General features: G+C 38.6%; 1 pseudogene; it reads right to left on the bottom strand.

Moving 5' to 3' along the window:
- Positions 1-4,844: 4,844 nt before the first annotated feature.
- On the bottom strand, positions 4,845-5,536 carry LOC112309313 (mitochondrial inner membrane protease ATP23 homolog pseudogene; annotated as a pseudogene).
- Positions 5,537-7,798: the final 2,262 nt, after the last annotated feature.

The raw sequence follows: 7,798 nt of genomic DNA, 5'->3' as shown, positions 1-7,798 counted from the left end.
ACCAAAGTCACCCCAATAAATTTAATTAGGAAAAAGAGGAAATTATGGATTGTCTGTGTGGATCCAGTGTAATCATTAAAATCCTTTAGCTCATGTGTCATTTAAAAATTTGCTGTTTAATTTCTATGTATTTTGGAATTTCTAGCTATCTATCTGGTATTGATTTCTAGTTTAATTCTACTGTGGTCTGAGAGCAGACATTGTATGATTTATTTTCTTTTAAATTTGTTAAGGTGTGCTTTATGGCACAGAGTGCAGTTTATCTTGGTCAATGCTTTATGTGAGCTTGAGAAAAATGTGCATTCTGCTGTTGGGTAAGTAGTCTATAGATGTCCATTATATCCAATTGATTGATGGTGTTGTTGAGTTTAACTATGTCCTAATGATTTACTGCAGGCTGGATCTACTTCTGATAGAGGGGTGTTGAACTCTCCGACTGTGATAGTGAGTTTGTTTATTTCTCCTTGCAGTTCTATCAATTTTTGCCTCATGTAGTTTGTGTCTCTGTTGTTAGGCATATACCAGATAAGGGCTGTAATGTCTTCTGGTAGAATTAACCATTTTACCATGGTGTAATGCTCTTTTTTAGCCTCAATAACTTCCCTTTCTTTAAAGTTTGCTCTGTCTGAAACTAATACAGCTATTTCTGCTTTTCATTAATTAATCTCAGCATGGTATATTTTTTCCCACCCATTTATTTTTAATCTATACATGTCTTAATATTTAAGTGAGTTTCTTGTAGACAATATACAGTCGAGTCATTCTTTGATACACTCTAATAATTTCTGTATTTTAGTTGGTATAACTAGAAACCTCTGCCCTTGAAGTTTGAACTGAAGTATACTGGAGAGAACAAAAAGAATGGTTGAACCAAAATTTTAGTATCCACGTACGAGGAATTCAAGGGTTAAAACCCAGGGGTTCTGTGAATTTGTGGGAAATATATATACAAGGTCTGTCAGGAAAAAGTCCAGCCATTGTTAATATAATGAGAATGGTTTGTGTGACATTGATGTAACCTGGCAGCCAAGGAGAGTGGACTGGAATGTGCATGTGTGAACAATGACGACTTTGCTGTACTAGTCAGTGGGGGCGGTAGGTACTGTTGAGTGAGCTTACATACTGTGTAAATTCAAAATGAATTCAAAATGGCTGAGGGAGTAGAGCAACGGATCTGCATCACATTTTGTGTTAAACTTGAACATTCCTCTGCAGAAATTATTTGGATGATTCAGAAGGCCATAGCTATGGGCATCTTGTGGTTGGCAGCTTCATCACAACCATGTGCTGGCTTATGCATCATGTCTTGTGCAGAGGTTTTAGGTGAAGCATCAAATCATCCAGGTGACTCAGCCCCATCACAACCCAGATTTGGTGCCCTGTGACTTCCGGCTTTCCCCAAAACTAAAATCACCTTTGAAAGGAAAGAGACTTCAGACCTTCGAGGACATTCATTAAAATACAATGGGATGGCTGATGGTGATTAAGAGAACTGTGTGAGGTCCCAAGGTGCCTACTTTGAAGGGGACTGAGGCGTCATTGTCCTATGTACAATGTTTCTTGTATCTTGTATCTTCTTCAATAAATGTCTGTTTTTCATATTATATGGCTGGGTACTTTCTTTCTCTCTCTCTCTGTCTATATATATATATATATATATATATATATATATACACATATATATATGTATATATATATGTACACACACATACATACACACACATATATAAAATATATATATATAAAATATATATATATCTCAAACTAAAATTTATATTTCTTTCAATTATAAACACAAGGAACAAAGCACACTAAAAGTGGCAGTACCTGTGGCATTACCAATAGAATTAACACATATTTCGTATTGTATTTATATTTTTTGGTAATAATCACATATTTATGTTCAACACTTTGAAAAATACACTAGTTAGTAGACTTACCATTTGAACTTATTCTTGTATCAATGAAGAAACATATGTAAACATATGACAGTTTTCTCTGGATACTTTTTTGCTACCTATATTTGGATATAATGGGTTTACTTTTAATTCTATTTTTAATTTGTAAAACAAAAATTATTCTGAGGAAGTATGATAGGAAGAATAATGGAATTAAAAGACCCTAATTCGTCATACTTGTGAATTTGTTATCTTAATGGCAAAGGGTCTTTGGAAATATGATTAAGGTTAAAGACTTTGAGAAAGGGAAACTACCCTAGATTATCCAGATCAGCCCAGTAAAATCATAAAGGTCCTTAGAAGTGGAAGGGAAAGGAAGATCGTTGGGTCACAGAGATGTGACATGAGAAGTGCTAGACCTACTGTTCTGACCTTGAAAATGGAGGAAGGCACCATGAATCAAGGAATGTAGTAGGGAAAGACCCACAGTTACAGAGAGCAAGAAAATGGGGATCTCAGTTTTACAACTGCAAGGAACTAAAATCTGCCAACACTCCAAACGAGTAGAAAACAGATTATCTTGTAGCACCTCTAGAAATGAATGCAGCCTGACCACATACTGATTTGTGCCTAGTAAGAACTATACTGGACTTATGACCTACAAAGGTGTAATAAAATATATATTTTAAAACCACTCAGTGTGTCATAATTTGTTACAGGAGCACTAGGAAACTTATACAGAAGAGATCACCATACTTCTTCCAAATTCCAGTGGTGTCCATGACTCAAAAAAAGTTAAAAATTGTGTTATTGTTTTCTTTTTTTTAATATTAAATAAAATATTTATTTGTTTAAGTTTAGAGAGGAGAAAGGAGGGAGATGTAGAGGGAGAGAAACATCAATGTGTGGTTGCCTCTCGAGCACTCCCTATTGGGGACCTGGCCCAGCAATGTGCCCTGACTGGGAATTGAACCAGTGGCCTTCTTGTTTGCAGTCTGGTGCTCAATCTACTGAGCCACACCAGCCAGGGAAGAACCGTACTATTGTTTAACTCAATATTACAGTTCAAAAATCTTTTGCAGGTTATAACATGGAATAAAATAATCAATGGTCATTAAGACACCCCATTTTTTGGCATTGAAAATAACAATTCTATTTACACTAATAAAGGCAAAACAATTATATCAACCTTCTGTTCTTTCCCTTCCAACTTGGTTTCTTTGTTTTCTAACTCCAGATCCATGGCTGATTATGACTATTTATTTTTTTTCTCAGATATTATGCTGTATATGTAAACTTAGGCATCTAACCAAAAATAGCTTTTAAGAAATTGATTGCCACAAGCAATCAATTGAATATAAACTTAATATCATTGAAAAAATGCATATGGGTGGGAAGGTTGAGCCAGCAAAATCTAATGAGGAAATTGATGTATTAGAAATATAGAAGAGTAATGGCTTTCTCTGAGGATGCTTCTCAGGTTGGAATAAATTATGTTTTGCTATAATCTCAGTATCTCTTCAAAGAGTAGCTATGAAAATGTATTTCAGGAATAAAGCAGCATCACTGTGTATTCTTTATAAGAATACATTTTTTTAAAGCAATAATCAGAGGACCATGAAACTCTTTAAACACCCAATAGAATTAGAGCAGTAGAAACTTAATTTGTAAGGCTTCTGTAATATTGCAATATTTCTACCAGATAATAGAAAGTCTATAGGCAGTTATGTGAGGAGACAATACTTGGAAAACAGATCTTAGACTTTTTCTTGGAAGATACTTTTTAATTAGTTTTACTATATAGCACCTTTCTTTCTAGTAGTTTACTGAAATGTACTGTATCTTTTATTCATAGCTTTTTGTCCCCAGGATTGTTTAACTCAGCATCTAAAAGAAAACAATATTGCCTTTCTAAGCATTTGCTTCTAGAAGTGGCAAGTTTAGGCGAGAAAAGATGCTATGCCATTAAAAGTGACATCTTGTCATCTTTCAATCAGTTTTCAAGGTAAAATTCCACTCTCTTTACATTTTCCAGATAAAGACCTAGTTACATAAGATATTTTACTGCTTTATCTTTCTGTGGTTCGCTTTATTCTCAAATCTGAAAATCTCAAAAGTGTTTGGCGTCTATAAATGTTAACTTGAGTTTCAAGCATTCATTCATTCATTTGTTGTGCACTCCATTCATTCAACACTATTTGCATACCTGCCCTGTGCCAGACTGAGTGCTAAGTTCTGCACATACAATGATAAGTGGGACTCTGACCATGTCCTCAATCTAACAGGGAACCACATACAAATAGATAGTTGAAGTAAGCTACGACAGCACTGTAACAGAACCTGGAAGATTTTATTAAAGAGATGTGTCCTCTCTGGCTGTTTAGGGGCTTAAGTACTTAAGCCCCTAAAGTGCTTCATATTTTGTCACCCAGTATTTACTACACTGATCTGCATTCTGTTCTTAATTAAGTCTTTTTAATAAAATCTGTTTTTCTTATTTTTAGGTTATTTTTCTTTACTTTATTTAGCTCTTTACTATGCACAGGGAAAGGGCATTTCCTCTTAGTCAGCCCAGTACTATTATTTTGATTTGGGAGAGGGTGGTGATAAAAATAATCAGGCTCTGAAGTCACGTTATCTGCTTTTGAATCCTGAACTGGGCATTGGATAGCCTTTTTATTTTATCTTATTAATTTTTTTGAAAATACAAAAATGTAATTTATTTGTCTTATTTACCACATGGTTTGCTATACAGATACAATTTTTGCCTTGGAGTTTAAGGCAGTTTCATTTTTTCACCAGAGTTATTTTTCCTGATCATATACTTAATTAGCATCTTCTATTTTGTCTGTATTTAACTGATCATTTATGTTTTATGTTTGTGCACTTGAGAACCACATTTTCTGCACCTTCACGGAAGCCCTGTAATGTAAAGTGTCATCGTCTTCATGTAGTTGCAAAATACTGATCACAGTTTTGAAAGTCTCTAGGAGCATAAATCTTGTTATGTGGGATCCTTCCAAGAGGCTCATAGTCATTGCAACAGGATTCAAAAACTTCACCAACAGCCTTTTCAGCTACTCCTTTGCTTATATTCCTAACCAAGGTAGAAAGAATGGCTCTGTCTCTCACACAGGTTCTGCAACTCTCTTCCTTTGCAGTTGACCAATGCTAGGTAACTTCTCCTTTGAGAGAAGCACTATCCCCTGAGGGTGTCGTTTTAATCCAACGTGTAACCTGAATACTGAATAGTCTCCACTCAGGTTAGCAGCCCAAGCCTCTGAGCAGGTCAGATGTCTGACGCTGCTGAGCCAGTTGACATGAACACGACAGGGATCGAAGGCATGGATGGGCTTGTGGATCACCACTCGGTTCATATGGGCCTGATTACGGATACTATTCTCGCATAGAACAGTCTGAGACATCGAAGCATCAAAACTTCCACCTACATTTCCATTACAGTTTTCATAAGAAAAGTATCTTTCTCTGTGAACAGTACAACCTAAGTACTTCATGGCATCCAGTAGAAGTTCGACGTGTGGTTTTGTCTGCAGAGTCTTCAGGAGCATGAGCTGGCACTTCAGGTTGTTGGAGAAGAAGCTGGAGAGGAACCCCTGCTGGGGTTCCTGCTGAGCTAGCCGCTGGGAGGACTTGGCTCTGAAAGAGTGGCTGTTGCAGCTGCTGTCTAGCTGCGGAGTTGTGTAGAGTGGGACCAGTAAAATGGCATGGGTCCAGTCAAGATAGCATGAAGTATATAAAACAAAATACAGTCACTCATGTCAAGCAAGATGGCTGTCAGTCAGCTATGACACTTGGGTTCAAGAGGGAAACTACCTAAGTCACACTAGACTCATCTACCAAGGAGACTCACCTAAGATACCTGCACATGTGACCAGAACAGCCGTGTCTGCAGAGCACGACCACACACAGATAGGATCCTGGGGAAATTCCCCACTTGCCATCAGGGGTTCCAAGACACTTACAACGAGACCCAGCAGGATGGAGTCCACCACTCCCAAGGGTATAACTGAGGCAGGCTCCAGACCACGGCTGAGACAGCTGAGCTCCACACACCAGAGAGCTGCTCCACACCAGCTGATCTCCCTTGGCATCGGCTGCTGAGTGCTCTGCTCTACTGGACTGAGGACTTCATCTGTCCTGCTGCCCAGCTGGCTTTGGAGATTCTTCCTTGTGAGATGTCCTTGCTGACAACTCCCTTGTCCACTGTGCTCTCTCCTGGAGCTGCAGACTGAGACTCTAGGACTCAGGTGTGTTATGCCCCAATTCTCTTAAGTGATATTATTACTGATTGTTTCTGAGTGATTAGTATTGTCATTAGATAGTATAGATTTGGAGTAAAACTGCATTAATAAAGGCTGAGTGAACCTGCATTAATAAAATCCGAGTGAATAGCATAGTCACCTGTATGGCTTCCTGTTATTTCTCAGTGTCCATGCCACCTGTAGAACTGGTGGTTGTAGAGGCAGCTCGGCGCTTTCAGTTCTTAAGTCCAGGATCAGACATCGCACATGTCTGACAGGAAAGACTATTGCACACGTACGTTTGTGACAGGGGCCCATGCCCACCCAGAGCTCTTGCCAAGCTATCTGCAGACCTCACTGCTGCTTCCTTCCACCTCCTGTGGCCAGGGGTGAGACTGGGTAGCCTTTTAACATTAGATAAGTTGTGTAAACTCTGAGTGCTCACATTTTCTCATCCACAGAATGGGGATAATAGTGGAACACCCCATAAGGCAATATATGTACAGTGGCTGGTGTACAGTAAGTATGCATGAATAGTACACCAGACAACAGAACAGAGGCCAGCCCATCCTTCAGTTTATAATTTAATGCTGTTAGTAAAAGATTTATTGTTTTTATTTCTCTCGCATATGCCCGCTAAGGGCCTCTGTAGCATGGAGAGAGGGGTTCCTTCTAAGGGCCGAAGTGGAAGGTCACAGAGGCGCGTCTCAGATCATCAGCACTGGGGAAAGGAGAGGTGGTGTTTGGGTTGCCAGGGGTTCTGGCTCTTGCTCATTCCAGAAGAATTCCTGGCCTTTGACTTTATAAGAGAATAGATCATGGGGTGTACCGTGTGGAAAGATCAGCAGCAGATGTTTTAAGTGGCAGAACTGAGATGGTAACCTATCGCTTTCTGACTTTAAGGCCTGCATTTCTTTTTCTGAACCAAGGACCAGGTAGGCACACAGGACAATGAAGCACAGAAGAAATGTGGTAGCCAAGTGGTCTCAGCAAGGGTTGGGAGGAAAAGAGATGCAGACGTGGGGTGTGCTGTGTCATCTGTTGTCTAGGGCAGGAAGGGTGGAGAACGGGACTGTATTTCTTAGTGGTACTGCCGTGTGCTGGGACAAATCCTGTGCATTGTTGGTGTAAAACAGTCTGTAAGGTGCTTGACTGTTGGTGAAACCATGCTCAGCATTTGACTTTAAACATGGGTGGATCTTAAGAGTAGCATGCTAAGTGAAATAAGTCAGACAGAAAAGAGTAAGAACCATATGATTTCACTCATATGTGGGTATAAAACAAAGCAACAAACAAATAAAACAGACTCATAAACACAGCAGGAGGGTGGGAAGTGGTCGAAGAGGGTAAAGGGGGTCAAATATATGGTGACGGAAGGAGACTAGACTTTGTGTGGTGAGCACACAATGCAATATACAGATGTATTACAACATTGTACACCTGAAACGTACACAGTGTTTTAGCCAATGTTACCCAATAAAATTAATTAGAAGAGAAAAAATACTAAAACTTAAAAAAAGTCATACCATGCTGATATTTCACATTTATTCTGAGAGAGTATCAAATTGATTTGATATTTCCTCTCAGCCTTGTGGTACCACATTATCTTAAATTCAAATATGATATTAGAGATTTAAA

Source organism: Desmodus rotundus, chromosome 2 (assembly GCF_022682495.2).
Source record: "Desmodus rotundus isolate HL8 chromosome 2, HLdesRot8A.1, whole genome shotgun sequence".
Classification (NCBI taxonomy): domain Eukaryota; kingdom Metazoa; phylum Chordata; class Mammalia; order Chiroptera; family Phyllostomidae; genus Desmodus; species Desmodus rotundus.
Note: the sequence above shows the minus strand (reverse complement) of the source record. Positions and strands in the feature narration are given on the sequence as shown.